This window comes from Schistocerca cancellata, unplaced genomic scaffold, assembly GCF_023864275.1.
Source record: "Schistocerca cancellata isolate TAMUIC-IGC-003103 unplaced genomic scaffold, iqSchCanc2.1 HiC_scaffold_831, whole genome shotgun sequence".
NCBI classification, from domain to species: domain Eukaryota; kingdom Metazoa; phylum Arthropoda; class Insecta; order Orthoptera; family Acrididae; genus Schistocerca; species Schistocerca cancellata.
In genome coordinates this window covers 227226-242119 of record NW_026046842.1, presented here as the reverse complement: position 1 = coordinate 242119, position 14894 = coordinate 227226, and the positions used below count along the sequence as shown (strand labels likewise).

The 14894-nt window shown below is 50.4% G+C and overlaps 26 non-coding genes across 26 annotated transcripts; all 26 read right to left on the bottom strand.

The window, feature by feature from the left end:
* Positions 1-447: 447 nt before the first annotated feature.
* Trnan-guu (transfer RNA asparagine (anticodon GUU)) lies at positions 448-521 on the bottom strand. Its single transcript has one exon. It is a non-coding gene; the product is annotated as a tRNA-Asn (tRNA).
* A 323-nt stretch (positions 522-844) lies between these two features.
* On the bottom strand, positions 845-916 carry Trnat-cgu (transfer RNA threonine (anticodon CGU)). Its single transcript has one exon. It is a non-coding gene; the product is annotated as a tRNA-Thr (tRNA).
* A 694-nt stretch (positions 917-1610) lies between these two features.
* On the bottom strand, positions 1611-1684 carry Trnan-guu (transfer RNA asparagine (anticodon GUU)). The gene has a single exon. It is a non-coding gene; the product is annotated as a tRNA-Asn (tRNA).
* Positions 1685-2007: 323 nt separating this feature from the next.
* On the bottom strand, positions 2008-2079 carry Trnat-cgu (transfer RNA threonine (anticodon CGU)). Its single transcript has one exon. It is a non-coding gene; the product is annotated as a tRNA-Thr (tRNA).
* A 694-nt stretch (positions 2080-2773) lies between these two features.
* Positions 2774-2847, bottom strand: Trnan-guu (transfer RNA asparagine (anticodon GUU)). Its single transcript has one exon. It is a non-coding gene; the product is annotated as a tRNA-Asn (tRNA).
* Positions 2848-3170: 323 nt separating this feature from the next.
* Positions 3171-3242, bottom strand: Trnat-cgu (transfer RNA threonine (anticodon CGU)). Its single transcript has one exon. It is a non-coding gene; the product is annotated as a tRNA-Thr (tRNA).
* A 694-nt stretch (positions 3243-3936) lies between these two features.
* Trnan-guu (transfer RNA asparagine (anticodon GUU)) lies at positions 3937-4010 on the bottom strand. The gene has a single exon. It is a non-coding gene; the product is annotated as a tRNA-Asn (tRNA).
* Positions 4011-4333: 323 nt separating this feature from the next.
* Positions 4334-4405, bottom strand: Trnat-cgu (transfer RNA threonine (anticodon CGU)). The gene has a single exon. It is a non-coding gene; the product is annotated as a tRNA-Thr (tRNA).
* A 694-nt stretch (positions 4406-5099) lies between these two features.
* Trnan-guu (transfer RNA asparagine (anticodon GUU)) lies at positions 5100-5173 on the bottom strand. The gene has a single exon. It is a non-coding gene; the product is annotated as a tRNA-Asn (tRNA).
* A 323-nt stretch (positions 5174-5496) lies between these two features.
* Positions 5497-5568, bottom strand: Trnat-cgu (transfer RNA threonine (anticodon CGU)). Its single transcript has one exon. It is a non-coding gene; the product is annotated as a tRNA-Thr (tRNA).
* Positions 5569-6262: 694 nt separating this feature from the next.
* Trnan-guu (transfer RNA asparagine (anticodon GUU)) lies at positions 6263-6336 on the bottom strand. The gene has a single exon. It is a non-coding gene; the product is annotated as a tRNA-Asn (tRNA).
* Positions 6337-6659: 323 nt separating this feature from the next.
* On the bottom strand, positions 6660-6731 carry Trnat-cgu (transfer RNA threonine (anticodon CGU)). The gene has a single exon. It is a non-coding gene; the product is annotated as a tRNA-Thr (tRNA).
* A 694-nt stretch (positions 6732-7425) lies between these two features.
* Positions 7426-7499, bottom strand: Trnan-guu (transfer RNA asparagine (anticodon GUU)). Its single transcript has one exon. It is a non-coding gene; the product is annotated as a tRNA-Asn (tRNA).
* A 323-nt stretch (positions 7500-7822) lies between these two features.
* On the bottom strand, positions 7823-7894 carry Trnat-cgu (transfer RNA threonine (anticodon CGU)). Its single transcript has one exon. It is a non-coding gene; the product is annotated as a tRNA-Thr (tRNA).
* A 694-nt stretch (positions 7895-8588) lies between these two features.
* Positions 8589-8662, bottom strand: Trnan-guu (transfer RNA asparagine (anticodon GUU)). The gene has a single exon. It is a non-coding gene; the product is annotated as a tRNA-Asn (tRNA).
* Positions 8663-8985: 323 nt separating this feature from the next.
* On the bottom strand, positions 8986-9057 carry Trnat-cgu (transfer RNA threonine (anticodon CGU)). Its single transcript has one exon. It is a non-coding gene; the product is annotated as a tRNA-Thr (tRNA).
* A 694-nt stretch (positions 9058-9751) lies between these two features.
* On the bottom strand, positions 9752-9825 carry Trnan-guu (transfer RNA asparagine (anticodon GUU)). Its single transcript has one exon. It is a non-coding gene; the product is annotated as a tRNA-Asn (tRNA).
* A 323-nt stretch (positions 9826-10148) lies between these two features.
* Positions 10149-10220, bottom strand: Trnat-cgu (transfer RNA threonine (anticodon CGU)). The gene has a single exon. It is a non-coding gene; the product is annotated as a tRNA-Thr (tRNA).
* A 694-nt stretch (positions 10221-10914) lies between these two features.
* Positions 10915-10988, bottom strand: Trnan-guu (transfer RNA asparagine (anticodon GUU)). The gene has a single exon. It is a non-coding gene; the product is annotated as a tRNA-Asn (tRNA).
* Positions 10989-11311: 323 nt separating this feature from the next.
* Positions 11312-11383, bottom strand: Trnat-cgu (transfer RNA threonine (anticodon CGU)). The gene has a single exon. It is a non-coding gene; the product is annotated as a tRNA-Thr (tRNA).
* A 694-nt stretch (positions 11384-12077) lies between these two features.
* Trnan-guu (transfer RNA asparagine (anticodon GUU)) lies at positions 12078-12151 on the bottom strand. The gene has a single exon. It is a non-coding gene; the product is annotated as a tRNA-Asn (tRNA).
* Positions 12152-12474: 323 nt separating this feature from the next.
* Trnat-cgu (transfer RNA threonine (anticodon CGU)) lies at positions 12475-12546 on the bottom strand. The gene has a single exon. It is a non-coding gene; the product is annotated as a tRNA-Thr (tRNA).
* A 694-nt stretch (positions 12547-13240) lies between these two features.
* Trnan-guu (transfer RNA asparagine (anticodon GUU)) lies at positions 13241-13314 on the bottom strand. The gene has a single exon. It is a non-coding gene; the product is annotated as a tRNA-Asn (tRNA).
* A 323-nt stretch (positions 13315-13637) lies between these two features.
* On the bottom strand, positions 13638-13709 carry Trnat-cgu (transfer RNA threonine (anticodon CGU)). Its single transcript has one exon. It is a non-coding gene; the product is annotated as a tRNA-Thr (tRNA).
* A 694-nt stretch (positions 13710-14403) lies between these two features.
* Trnan-guu (transfer RNA asparagine (anticodon GUU)) lies at positions 14404-14477 on the bottom strand. The gene has a single exon. It is a non-coding gene; the product is annotated as a tRNA-Asn (tRNA).
* Positions 14478-14800: 323 nt separating this feature from the next.
* On the bottom strand, positions 14801-14872 carry Trnat-cgu (transfer RNA threonine (anticodon CGU)). The gene has a single exon. It is a non-coding gene; the product is annotated as a tRNA-Thr (tRNA).
* Between the last annotated feature and the right edge of the window lie 22 nt (positions 14873-14894).

Genomic DNA, 14894 nt, shown 5'->3' with positions numbered 1-14894 from the left:
AAATGCGCCTTTCGGCTCCTCTCTCTGGCTGCAGTATGCTGTTGTCCACAGTGGCACTGGCGTTGCCCATGGGGCTTCATGTAAGGCGACTGCACGTCGCTCGGCCAGCAGCGGCCTACTGCAGACCGACACTTAAGAGACACCAAATAGAAATCGACATCGAGAGACAGGCCCTGTCATATGGCACTCGCGACGTATACGCTGAAATTGAATGTAAAGAATACGTCTTTTGTAGTGGGCGTCGCTCTACTGCAGTGTCACACATGACGAATAAATAGGAAAACAGTAGAACGTCTGTGTAGGGCCATGTTTTTACCTACAGTGTCACTTGGCTGAATGTGTATAAGGCTCTGTGGCATCACTCAACACAGCCAAGTTGTCACACTAGCTGTGTATCTCTAACAAAGTTGACGTATGTCCTCACCTGGGTGACGGTTAAAACGATTTCGCCCCCGGGTGGACTCGAACCACCAACCTTTCGGTTAACAGCCGAACGCGCTAGCCGATTGCGCCACGGAGGCCTTGGCTTGTGCTGTGCATATCAACGCAGTTCGTATACCTTCTGCAGGAATCTCTCAGAATGGTAGCATCTGCTTACGCCTCTTCACATGGATAAAATGCATGCACACTGTAGCGACGCTCGTAAACGAATGACATCGCCAAGCATGACATTATACTACAAAATGCATACAAACCACTGTTCTCCCTATGCAATCAGAAAACCTCTGAGGCCAGTAGGATACTTGTTATAGGTTGTAGAACATCCCTTCCATTCAGTGTACTGCCATGTGTTAGATGCTGCTCGCGATAGCTCCGCTCCTTGCGGGAAGGTTAAAAAAATGAATGCCTTCTGTGAGGTTCGAACTCACGACCCCTGGTTTACGAGACCAGTGCTCTACCACTGAGCTAAGAAGGCGGCAGCTGCGCGTTTGTGAGCTATCCCCGAATTGTCACTTCATCATACTGAATCTTGCAGCCCTCGACCAGATAACGGATTTGGCACACAGCTGCTGCTGCTGCTGGGGGTGTCCACATTGCCGTTTTCCAAATCTCTTGACTGTTTCGCCCTTACGATCGACGACGAGCGTCGTGCCACCAAACGTTTGCGGTCTGCACAATCTTGACCTAGTGCACAGTTTGTTGGATTGCGTGGCTCGACTGCGAAATGCGCCTTTCGGCTCCTCTCTCTGGCTGCAGTATGCTGTTGTCCACAGTGGCACTGGCGTTGCCCATGGGGCTTCATGTAAGGCGACTGCACGTCGCTCGGCCAGCAGCGGCCTACTGCAGACCGACACTTAAGAGACACCAAATAGAAATCGACATCGAGAGACAGGCCCTGTCATATGGCACTCGCGACGTATACGCTGAAATTGAATGTAAAGAATACGTCTTTTGTAGTGGGCGTCGCTCTACTGCAGTGTCACACATGACGAATAAATAGGAAAACAGTAGAACGTCTGTGTAGGGCCATGTTTTTACCTACAGTGTCACTTGGCTGAATGTGTATAAGGCTCTGTGGCATCACTCAACACAGCCAAGTTGTCACACTAGCTGTGTATCTCTAACAAAGCTGACGTATGTCCTCACCTGGGTGACGGTTAAAACGATTTTGCCCCCGGGTGGGCTCGAACCACCAACCTTTCGGTTAACAGCCGAACGCGCTAGCCGATTGCGCCACGGAGGCCTTGACTTGTGCTGTGCATATCAACGCAGTTCGTATACCTTCTGCAGGAATCTCGCAGAATGGTAGCATCTGCTTACGCCTCTTCACATGGATAAAATGCATGCACACTGTAGCGACGCTCGTAAACGAATGACATCGCCAAGCATGACATTATACTACAAAATGCATACAAACCACTGTTCTCCCTATGCAATCAGAAAACCTCTGAGGCCAGTAGGATACTTGTTATAGGTTGTAGAACATCCCTTCCATTCAGTGTACTGCCATGTGTTAGATGCTGCTCGCGATAGCTCCGCTCCTTGCGGGAAGGTTAAAAAAATGAATGCCTTCTGTGAGGTTCGAACTCACGACCCCTGGTTTACGAGACCAGTGCTCTACCACTGAGCTAAGAAGGCGGCAGCTGCGCGTTTGTGAGCTATCCCCGAATTGTCACTTCATCATACTGAATCTTGCAGCCCTCGACCAGATAACGGATTTGGCACACAGCTGCTGCTGCTGCTGGGGGTGTCCACATTGCCGTTTTCCAAATCTCTTGACTGTTTCGCCCTTACGATCGACGACGAGCGTCGTGCCACCAAACGTTTGCGGTCTGCACAATCTTGACCTAGTGCACAGTTTGTTGGATTGCGTGGCTCGACTGCGAAATGCGCCTTTCGGCTCCTCTCTCTGGCTGCAGTATGCTGTTGTCCACAGTGGCACTGGCGTTGCCCATGGGGCTTCATGTAAGGCGACTGCACGTCGCTCGGCCAGCAGCGGCCTACTGCAGACCGACACTTAAGAGACACCAAATAGAAATCGACATCGAGAGACAGGCCCTGTCATATGGCACTCGCGACGTATACGCTGAAATTGAATGTAAAGAATACGTCTTTTGTAGTGGGCGTCGCTCTACTGCAGTGTCACACATGACGAATAAATAGGAAAACAGTAGAACGTCTGTGTAGGGCCATGTTTTTACCTACAGTGTCACTTGGCTGAATGTGTATAAGGCTCTGTGGCATCACTCAACACAGCCAAGTTGTCACACTAGCTGTGTATCTCTAACAAAGTTGACGTATGTCCTCACCTGGGTGACGGTTAAAACGATTTCGCCCCCGGGTGGGCTCGAACCACCAACCTTTCGGTTAACAGCCGAACGCGCTAGCCGATTGCGCCACGGAGGCCTTGACTTGTGCTGTGCATATCAACGCAGTTCGTATACCTTCTGCAGGAATCTCGCAGAATGGTAGCATCTGCTTACGCCTCTTCACATGGATAAAATGCATGCACACTGTAGCGACGCTCGTAAACGAATGACATCGCCAAGCATGACATTATACTACAAAATGCATACAAACCACTGTTCTCCCTATGCAATCAGAAAACCTCTGAGGCCAGTAGGATACTTGTTATAGGTTGTAGAACATCCCTTCCATTCAGTGTACTGCCATGTGTTAGATGCTGCTCGCGATAGCTCCGCTCCTTGCGGGAAGGTTAAAAAAATGAATGCCTTCTGTGAGGTTCGAACTCACGACCCCTGGTTTACGAGACCAGTGCTCTACCACTGAGCTAAGAAGGCGGCAGCTGCGGGTTTGTGAGCTATCCCCGAATTGTCACTTCATCATACTGAATCTTGCAGCCCTCGACCAGATAACGGATTTGGCACACAGCTGCTGCTGCTGCTGGGGGTGTCCACATTGCCGTTTTCCAAATCTCTTGACTGTTTCGCCCTTACGATCGACGACGAGCGTCGTGCCACCAAACGTTTGCGGTCTGCACAATCTTGACCTAGTGCACAGTTTGTTGGATTGCGTGGCTCGACTGCGAAATGCGCCTTTCGGCTCCTCTCTCTGGCTGCAGTATGCTGTTGTCCACAGTGGCACTGGCGTTGCCCATGGGGCTTCATGTAAGGCGACTGCACGTCGCTCGGCCAGCAGCGGCCTACTGCAGACCGACACTTAAGAGACACCAAATAGAAATCGACATCGAGAGACAGGCCCTGTCATATGGCACTCGCGACGTATACGCTGAAATTGAATGTAAAGAATACGTCTTTTGTAGTGGGCGTCGCTCTACTGCAGTGTCACACATGACGAATAAATAGGAAAACAGTAGAACGTCTGTGTAGGGCCATGTTTTTACCTACAGTGTCACTTGGCTGAATGTGTATAAGGCTCTGTGGCATCACTCAACACAGCCAAGTTGTCACACTAGCTGTGTATCTCTAATAAAGTTGACGTATGTCCTCACCTGGGTGACGGTTAAAACGATTTCGCCCCCGGGTGGGCTCGAACCACCAACCTTTCGGTTAACAGCCGAACGCGCTAGCCGATTGCGCCACGGAGGCCTTGACTTGTGCTGTGCATATCAACGCAGTTCGTATACCTTCTGCAGGAATCTCGCAGAATGGTAGCATCTGCTTACGCCTCTTCACATGGATAAAATGCATGCACACTGTAGCGACGCTCGTAAACGAATGACATCGCCAAGCATGACATTATACTACAAAATGCATACAAACCACTGTTCTCCCTATGCAATCAGAAAACCTCTGAGGCCAGTAGGATACTTGTTATAGGTTGTAGAACATCCCTTCCATTCAGTGTACTGCCATGTGTTAGATGCTGCTCGCGATAGCTCCGCTCCTTGCGGGAAGGTTAAAAAAATGAATGCCTTCTGTGAGGTTCGAACTCACGACCCCTGGTTTACGAGACCAGTGCTCTACCACTGAGCTAAGAAGGCGGCAGCTGCGGGTTTGTGAGCTATCCCCGAATTGTCACTTCATCATACTGAATCTTGCAGCCCTCGACCAGATAACGGATTTGGCACACAGCTGCTGCTGCTGCTGGGGGTGTCCACATTGCCGTTTTCCAAATCTCTTGACTGTTTCGCCCTTACGATCGACGACGAGCGTCGTGCCACCAAACGTTTGCGGTCTGCACAATCTTGACCTAGTGCACAGTTTGTTGGATTGCGTGGCTCGACTGCGAAATGCGCCTTTCGGCTCCTCTCTCTGGCTGCAGTATGCTGTTGTCCACAGTGGCACTGGCGTTGCCCATGGGGCTTCATGTAAGGCGACTGCACGTCGCTCGGCCAGCAGCGGCCTACTGCAGACCGACACTTAAGAGACACCAAATAGAAATCGACATCGAGAGACAGGCCCTGTCATATGGCACTCGCGACGTATACGCTGAAATTGAATGTAAAGAATACGTCTTTTGTAGTGGGCGTCGCTCTACTGCAGTGTCACACATGACGAATAAATAGGAAAACAGTAGAACGTCTGTGTAGGGCCATGTTTTTACCTACAGTGTCACTTGGCTGAATGTGTATAAGGCTCTGTGGCATCACTCAACACAGCCAAGTTGTCACACTAGCTGTGTATCTCTAACAAAGTTGACGTATGTCCTCACCTGGGTGACGGTTAAAACGATTTCGCCCCCGGGTGGGCTCGAACCACCAACCTTTCGGTTAACAGCCGAACGCGCTAGCCGATTGCGCCACGGAGGCCTTGACTTGTGCTGTGCATATCAACGCAGTTCGTATACCTTCTGCAGGAATCTCGCAGAATGGTAGCATCTGCTTACGCCTCTTCACATGGATAAAATGCATGCACACTGTAGCGACGCTCGTAAACGAATGACATCGCCAAGCATGACATTATACTACAAAATGCATACAAACCACTGTTCTCCCTATGCAATCAGAAAACCTCTGAGGCCAGTAGGATACTTGTTATAGGTTGTAGAACATCCCTTCCATTCAGTGTACTGCCATGTGTTAGATGCTGCTCGCGATAGCTCCGCTCCTTGCGGGAAGGTTAAAAAAATGAATGCCTTCTGTGAGGTTCGAACTCACGACCCCTGGTTTACGAGACCAGTGCTCTACCACTGAGCTAAGAAGGCGGCAGCTGCGGGTTTGTGAGCTATCCCCGAATTGTCACTTCATCATACTGAATCTTGCAGCCCTCGACCAGATAACGGATTTGGCACACAGCTGCTGCTGCTGCTGGGGGTGTCCACATTGCCGTTTTCCAAATCTCTTGACTGTTTCGCCCTTACGATCGACGACGAGCGTCGTGCCACCAAACGTTTGCGGTCTGCACAATCTTGACCTAGTGCACAGTTTGTTGGATTGCGTGGCTCGACTGCGAAATGCGCCTTTCGGCTCCTCTCTCTGGCTGCAGTATGCTGTTGTCCACAGTGGCACTGGCGTTGCCCATGGGGCTTCATGTAAGGCGACTGCACGTCGCTCGGCCAGCAGCGGCCTACTGCAGACCGACACTTAAGAGACACCAAATAGAAATCGACATCGAGAGACAGGCCCTGTCATATGGCACTCGCGACGTATACGCTGAAATTGAATGTAAAGAATACGTCTTTTGTAGTGGGCGTCGCTCTACTGCAGTGTCACACATGACGAATAAATAGGAAAACAGTAGAACGTCTGTGTAGGGCCATGTTTTTACCTACAGTGTCACTTGGCTGAATGTGTATAAGGCTCTGTGGCATCACTCAACACAGCCAAGTTGTCACACTAGCTGTGTATCTCTAACAAAGTTGACGTATGTCCTCACCTGGGTGACGGTTAAAACGATTTCGCCCCCGGGTGGGCTCGAACCACCAACCTTTCGGTTAACAGCCGAACGCGCTAGCCGATTGCGCCACGGAGGCCTTGACTTGTGCTGTGCATATCAACGCAGTTCGTATACCTTCTGCAGGAATCTCGCAGAATGGTAGCATCTGCTTACGCCTCTTCACATGGATAAAATGCATGCACACTGTAGCGACGCTCGTAAACGAATGACATCGCCAAGCATGACATTATACTACAAAATGCATACAAACCACTGTTCTCCCTATGCAATCAGAAAACCTCTGAGGCCAGTAGGATACTTGTTATAGGTTGTAGAACATCCCTTCCATTCAGTGTACTGCCATGTGTTAGATGCTGCTCGCGATAGCTCCGCTCCTTGCGGGAAGGTTAAAAAAATGAATGCCTTCTGTGAGGTTCGAACTCACGACCCCTGGTTTACGAGACCAGTGCTCTACCACTGAGCTAAGAAGGCGGCAGCTGCGGGTTTGTGAGCTATCCCCGAATTGTCACTTCATCATACTGAATCTTGCAGCCCTCGACCAGATAACGGATTTGGCACACAGCTGCTGCTGCTGCTGGGGGTGTCCACATTGCCGTTTTCCAAATCTCTTGACTGTTTCGCCCTTACGATCGACGACGAGCGTCGTGCCACCAAACGTTTGCGGTCTGCACAATCTTGACCTAGTGCACAGTTTGTTGGATTGCGTGGCTCGACTGCGAAATGCGCCTTTCGGCTCCTCTCTCTGGCTGCAGTATGCTGTTGTCCACAGTGGCACTGGCGTTGCCCATGGGGCTTCATGTAAGGCGACTGCACGTCGCTCGGCCAGCAGCGGCCTACTGCAGACCGACACTTAAGAGACACCAAATAGAAATCGACATCGAGAGACAGGCCCTGTCATATGGCACTCGCGACGTATACGCTGAAATTGAATGTAAAGAATACGTCTTTTGTAGTGGGCGTCGCTCTACTGCAGTGTCACACATGACGAATAAATAGGAAAACAGTAGAACGTCTGTGTAGGGCCATGTTTTTACCTACAGTGTCACTTGGCTGAATGTGTATAAGGCTCTGTGGCATCACTCAACACAGCCAAGTTGTCACACTAGCTGTGTATCTCTAACAAAGTTGACGTATGTCCTCACCTGGGTGACGGTTAAAACGATTTCGCCCCCGGGTGGGCTCGAACCACCAACCTTTCGGTTAACAGCCGAACGCGCTAGCCGATTGCGCCACGGAGGCCTTGACTTGTGCTGTGCATATCAACGCAGTTCGTATACCTTCTGCAGGAATCTCGCAGAATGGTAGCATCTGCTTACGCCTCTTCACATGGATAAAATGCATGCACACTGTAGCGACGCTCGTAAACGAATGACATCGCCAAGCATGACATTATACTACAAAATGCATACAAACCACTGTTCTCCCTATGCAATCAGAAAACCTCTGAGGCCAGTAGGATACTTGTTATAGGTTGTAGAACATCCCTTCCATTCAGTGTACTGCCATGTGTTAGATGCTGCTCGCGATAGCTCCGCTCCTTGCGGGAAGGTTAAAAAAATGAATGCCTTCTGTGAGGTTCGAACTCACGACCCCTGGTTTACGAGACCAGTGCTCTACCACTGAGCTAAGAAGGCGGCAGCTGCGGGTTTGTGAGCTATCCCCGAATTGTCACTTCATCATACTGAATCTTGCAGCCCTCGACCAGATAACGGATTTGGCACACAGCTGCTGCTGCTGCTGGGGGTGTCCACATTGCCGTTTTCCAAATCTCTTGACTGTTTCGCCCTTACGATCGACGACGAGCGTCGTGCCACCAAACGTTTGCGGTCTGCACAATCTTGACCTAGTGCACAGTTTGTTGGATTGCGTGGCTCGACTGCGAAATGCGCCTTTCGGCTCCTCTCTCTGGCTGCAGTATGCTGTTGTCCACAGTGGCACTGGCGTTGCCCATGGGGCTTCATGTAAGGCGACTGCACGTCGCTCGGCCAGCAGCGGCCTACTGCAGACCGACACTTAAGAGACACCAAATAGAAATCGACATCGAGAGACAGGCCCTGTCATATGGCACTCGCGACGTATACGCTGAAATTGAATGTAAAGAATACGTCTTTTGTAGTGGGCGTCGCTCTACTGCAGTGTCACACATGACGAATAAATAGGAAAACAGTAGAACGTCTGTGTAGGGCCATGTTTTTACCTACAGTGTCACTTGGCTGAATGTGTATAAGGCTCTGTGGCATCACTCAACACAGCCAAGTTGTCACAATAGCTGTGTATCTCTAACAAAGTTGACGTATGTCCTCACCTGGGTGACGGTTAAAACGATTTCGCCCCCGGGTGGGCTCGAACCACCAACCTTTCGGTTAACAGCCGAACGCGCTAGCCGATTGCGCCACGGAGGCCTTGACTTGTGCTGTGCATATCAACGCAGTTCGTATACCTTCTGCAGGAATCTCGCAGAATGGTAGCATCTGCTTACGCCTCTTCACATGGATAAAATGCATGCACACTGTAGCGACGCTCGTAAACGAATGACATCGCCAAGCATGACATTATACTACAAAATGCATACAAACCACTGTTCTCCCTATGCAATCAGAAAACCTCTGAGGCCAGTAGGATACTTGTTATAGGTTGTAGAACATCCCTTCCATTCAGTGTACTGCCATGTGTTAGATGCTGCTCGCGATAGCTCCGCTCCTTGCGGGAAGGTTAAAAAAATGAATGCCTTCTGTGAGGTTCGAACTCACGACCCCTGGTTTACGAGACCAGTGCTCTACCACTGAGCTAAGAAGGCGGCAGCTGCGCGTTTGTGAGCTATCCCCGAATTGTCACTTCATCATACTGAATCTTGCAGCCCTCGACCAGATAACGGATTTGGCACACAGCTGCTGCTGCTGCTGGGGGTGTCCACATTGCCGTTTTCCAAATCTCTTGACTGTTTCGCCCTTACGATCGACGACGAGCGTCGTGCCACCAAACGTTTGCGGTCTGCACAATCTTGACCTAGTGCACAGTTTGTTGGATTGCGTGGCTCGACTGCGAAATGCGCCTTTCGGCTCCTCTCTCTGGCTGCAGTATGCTGTTGTCCACAGTGGCACTGGCGTTGCCCATGGGGCTTTATGTAGGGCGACTGCACGTCGCTCGGCCAGCAGCGGCCTACTGCAGACCGACACTTAAGAGACACCAAATAGAAATCGACATCGAGAGACAGGCCCTGTCATATGGCACTCGCGACGTATACGCTGAAATTGAATGTAAAGAATACGTCTTTTGTAGTGGGCGTCGCTCTACTGCAGTGTCACACATGACGAATAAATAGGAAAACAGTAGAACGTCTGTGTAGGGCCATGTTTTTACCTACAGTGTCACTTGGCTGAATGTGTATAAGGCTCTGTGGCATCACTCAACACAGCCAAGTTGTCACACTAGCTGTGTATCTCTAACAAAGTTGACGTATGTCCTCACCTGGGTGACGGTTAAAACGATTTCGCCCCCGGGTGGGCTCGAACCACCAACCTTTCGGTTAACAGCCGAACGCGCTAGCCGATTGCGCCACGGAGGCCTTGACTTGTGCTGTGCATATCAACGCAGTTCGTATACCTTCTGCAGGAATCTCGCAGAATGGTAGCATCTGCTTACGCCTCTTCACATGGATAAAATGCATGCACACTGTAGCGACGCTCGTAAACGAATGACATCGCCAAGCATGACATTATACTACAAAATGCATACAAACCACTGTTCTCCCTATGCAATCAGAAAACCTCTGAGGCCAGTAGGATACTTGTTATAGGTTGTAGAACATCCCTTCCATTCAGTGTACTGCCATGTGTTAGATGCTGCTCGCGATAGCTCCGCTCCTTGCGGGAAGGTTAAAAAAATGAATGCCTTCTGTGAGGTTCGAACTCACGACCCCTGGTTTACGAGACCAGTGCTCTACCACTGAGCTAAGAAGGCGGCAGCTGCGCGTTTGTGAGCTATCCCCGAATTGTCACTTCATCATACTGAATCTTGCAGCCCTCGACCAGATAACGGATTTGGCACACAGCTGCTGCTGCTGCTGGGGGTGTCCACATTGCCGTTTTCCAAATCTCTTGACTGTTTCGCCCTTACGATCGACGACGAGCGTCGTGCCACCAAACGTTTGCGGTCTGCACAATCTTGACCTAGTGCACAGTTTGTTGGATTGCGTGGCTCGACTGCGAAATGCGCCTTTCGGCTCCTCTCTCTGGCTGCAGTATGCTGTTGTCCACAGTGGCACTGGCGTTGCCCATGGGGCTTCATGTAAGGCGACTGCACGTCGCTCGGCCAGCAGCGGCCTACTGCAGACCGACACTTAAGAGACACCAAATAGAAATCGACATCGAGAGACAGGCCCTGTCATATGGCACTCGCGACGTATACGCTGAAATTGAATGTAAAGAATACGTCTTTTGTAGTGGGCGTCGCTCTACTGCAGTGTCACACATGACGAATAAATAGGAAAACAGTAGAACGTCTGTGTAGGGCCATGTTTTTACCTACAGTGTCACTTGGCTGAATGTGTATAAGGCTCTGTGGCATCACTCAACACAGCCAAGTTGTCACACTAGCTGTGTATCTCTAACAAAGTTGACGTATGTCCTCACCTGGGTGACGGTTAAAACGATTTCGCCCCCGGGTGGACTCGAACCACCAACCTTTCGGTTAACAGCCGAACGCGCTAGCCGATTGCGCCACGGAGGCCTTGGCTTGTGCTGTGCATATCAACGCAGTTCGTATACCTTCTGCAGGAATCTCTCAGAATGGTAGCATCTGCTTACGCCTCTTCACATGGATAAAATGCATGCACACTGTAGCGACGCTCGTAAACGAATGACATCGCCAAGCATGACATTATACTACAAAATGCATACAAACCACTGTTCTCCCTATGCAATCAGAAAACCTCTGAGGCCAGTAGGATACTTGTTATAGGTTGTAGAACATCCCTTCCATTCAGTGTACTGCCATGTGTTAGATGCTGCTCGCGATAGCTCCGCTCCTTGCGGGAAGGTTAAAAAAATGAATGCCTTCTGTGAGGTTCGAACTCACGACCCCTGGTTTACGAGACCAGTGCTCTACCACTGAGCTAAGAAGGCGGCAGCTGCGCGTTTGTGAGCTATCCCCGAATTGTCACTTCATCATACTGAATCTTGCAGCCCTCGACCAGATAACGGATTTGGCACACAGCTGCTGCTGCTGCTGGGGGTGTCCACATTGCCGTTTTCCAAATCTCTTGACTGTTTCGCCCTTACGATCGACGACGAGCGTCGTGCCACCAAACGTTTGCGGTCTGCACAATCTTGACCTAGTGCACAGTTTGTTGGATTGCGTGGCACGACTGCGAAATGCGCCTTTCGGCTCCTCTCTCTGGCTGCAGTATGCTGTTGTCCACAGTGGCACTGGCGTTGCCCATGGGGCTTCATGTAAGGCGACTGCACGTCGCTCGGCCAGCAGCGGCCTACTGCAGACCGACACTTAAGAGACACCAAATAGAAATCGACATCGAGAGACAGGCCCTGTCATATGGCACTCGCGACGTATACGCTGAAATTGAATGTAAAGAATACGTCTTTTGTAGTGGGCGTCGCTCTACTGCAGTGTCACACATGACGAATAAATAGGAAAACAGTAGAACGTCTGTGTAGGGCCATGTTTTTACCTACAGTGTCACTTGGCTGAATGTGTATAAGGCTCTGTGGCATCACTCAACACAGCCAAGTTGTCACACTAGCTGTGTATCTCTAACAAAGCTGACGTATGTCCTCACCTGGGTGACGGTTAAAACGATTTTGCCCCCGGGTGGGCTCGAACCACCAACCTTTCGGTTAACAGCCGAACGCGCTAGCCGATTGCGCCACGGAGGCCTTGACTTGTGCTGTGCATATCAACGCAGTTCGTATACCTTCTGCAGGAATCTCGCAGAATGGTAGCATCTGCTTACGCCTCTTCACATGGATAAAATGCATGCACACTGTAGCGACGCTCGTAAACGAATGACATCGCCAAGCATGACATTATACTACAAAATGCATACAAACCACTGTTCTCCCTATGCAATCAGAAAACCTCTGAGGCCAGTAGGATACTTGTTATAGGTTGTAGAACATCCCTTCCATTCAGTGTACTGCCATGTGTTAGATGCTGCTCGCGATAGCTCCGCTCCTTGCGGGAAGGTTAAAAAAATGAATGCCTTCTGTGAGGTTCGAACTCACGACCCCTGGTTTACGAGACCAGTGCTCTACCACTGAGCTAAGAAGGCGGCAGCTGCGCGTTTGTGAGCTATCCCCGAATTGTCACTTCATCATACTGAATCTTGCAGCCCTCGACCAGATAACGGATTTGGCACACAGCTGCTGCTGCTGCTGGGGGTGTCCACATTGCCGTTTTCCAAATCTCTTGACTGTTTCGCCCTTACGATCGACGACGAGCGTCGTGCCACCAAACGTTTGCGGTCTGCACAATCTTGACCTAGTGCACAGTTTGTTGGATTGCGTGGCTCGACTGCGAAATGCGCCTTTCGGCTCCTCTCTCTGGCTGCAGTATGCTGTTGTCCACAGTGGCACTGGCGTTGCCCATGGGGCTTCATGTAAGGCGACTGCACGTCGCTCGGCCAGCAGCGGCCTACTGCAGACCGACACTTAAGAGACACCAAATAGAAATCGACATCGAGAGACAGGCCCTGTCATATGGCACTCGCGACGTATACGCTGAAATTGAATGTAAAGAATACGTCTTTTGTAGTGGGCGTCGCTCTACTGCAGTGTCACACATGACGAATAAATAGGAAAACAGTAGAACGTCTGTGTAGGGCCATGTTTTTACCTACAGTGTCACTTGGCTGAATGTGTATAAGGCTCTGTGGCATCACTCAACACAGCCAAGTTGTCACACTAGCTGTGTATCTCTAACAAAGTTGACGTATGTCCTCACCTGGGTGACGGTTAAAACGATTTCGCCCCCGGGTGGGCTCGAACCACCAACCTTTCGGTTAACAGCCGAACGCGCTAGCCGATTGCGCCACGGAGGCCTTGACTTGTGCTGTGCATATCAACGCAGTTCGTATACCTTCTGCAGGAATCTCGCAGAATGGTAGCATCTGCTTACGCCTCTTCACATGGATAAAATGCATGCACACTGTAGCGACGCTCGTAAACGAATGACATCGCCAAGCATGACATTATACTACAAAATGCATACAAACCACTGTTCTCCCTATGCAATCAGAAAACCTCTGAGGCCAGTAGGATACTTGTTATAGGTTGTAGAACATCCCTTCCATTCAGTGTACTGCCATGTGTTAGATGCTGCTCGCGATAGCTCCGCTCCTTGCGGGAAGGTTAAAAAAATGAATGCCTTCTGTGAGGTTCGAACTCACGACCCCTGGTTTACGAGACCAGTGCTCTACCACTGAGCTAAGAAGGCGGCAGCTGCGGGTTTGTGAGCTATCCCCGAATTGTCACTTCATCATACTGAATCTTGCAGCCCTCGACCAGATAACGGATTTGGCACACAGCTGCTGCTGCTGCTGGGGGTGTCCACATTGCCGTTTTCCAAATCTCTTGACTGTTTCGCCCTTACGATCGACGACGAGCGTCGTGCCACCAAACGTTTGCGGTCTGCACAATCTTGACCTAGTGCACAGTTTGTTGGATTGCGTGGCTCGACTGCGAAATGCGCCTTTCGGCTCCTCTCTCTGGCTGCAGTATGCTGTTGTCCACAGTGGCACTGGCGTTGCCCATGGGGCTTCATGTAAGGCGACTGCACGTCGCTCGGCCAGCAGCGGCCTACTGCAGACCGACACTTAAGAGACACCAAATAGAAATCGACATCGAGAGACAGGCCCTGTCATATGGCACTCGCGACGTATACGCTGAAATTGAATGTAAAGAATACGTCTTTTGTAGTGGGCGTCGCTCTACTGCAGTGTCACACATGACGAATAAATAGGAAAACAGTAGAACGTCTGTGTAGGGCCATGTTTTTACCTACAGTGTCACTTGGCTGAATGTGTATAAGGCTCTGTGGCATCACTCAACACAGCCAAGTTGTCACACTAGCTGTGTATCTCTAACAAAGTTGACGTATGTCCTCACCTGGGTGACGGTTAAAACGATTTCGCCCCCGGGTGGGCTCGAACCACCAACCTTTCGGTTAACAGCCGAACGCGCTAGCCGATTGCGCCACGGAGGCCTTGACTTGTGCTGTGCATATCAACGCAGTTCGTATACCTTCTGCAGGAATCTCGCAGAATGGTAGCATCTGCTTACGCCTCTTCACATGGATAAAATGCATGCACACTGTAGCGACGCTCGTAAACGAATGACATCGCCAAGCATGACATTATACTACAAAATGCATACAAACCACTGTTCTCCCTATGCAATCAGAAAACCTCTGAGGCCAGTAGGATACTTGTTATAGGTTGTAGAACATCCCTTCCATTCAGTGTACTGCCATGTGTTAGATGCTGCTCGCGATAGCTCCGCTCCTTGCGGGAAGGTTAAAAAAATGAATGCCTTCTGTGAGGTTCGAACTCACGACCCCTGGTTTACGAGACCAGTGCTCTACCACTGAGCTAAGAAGGCGGCAGCTGCGGGTTTGTGAGCT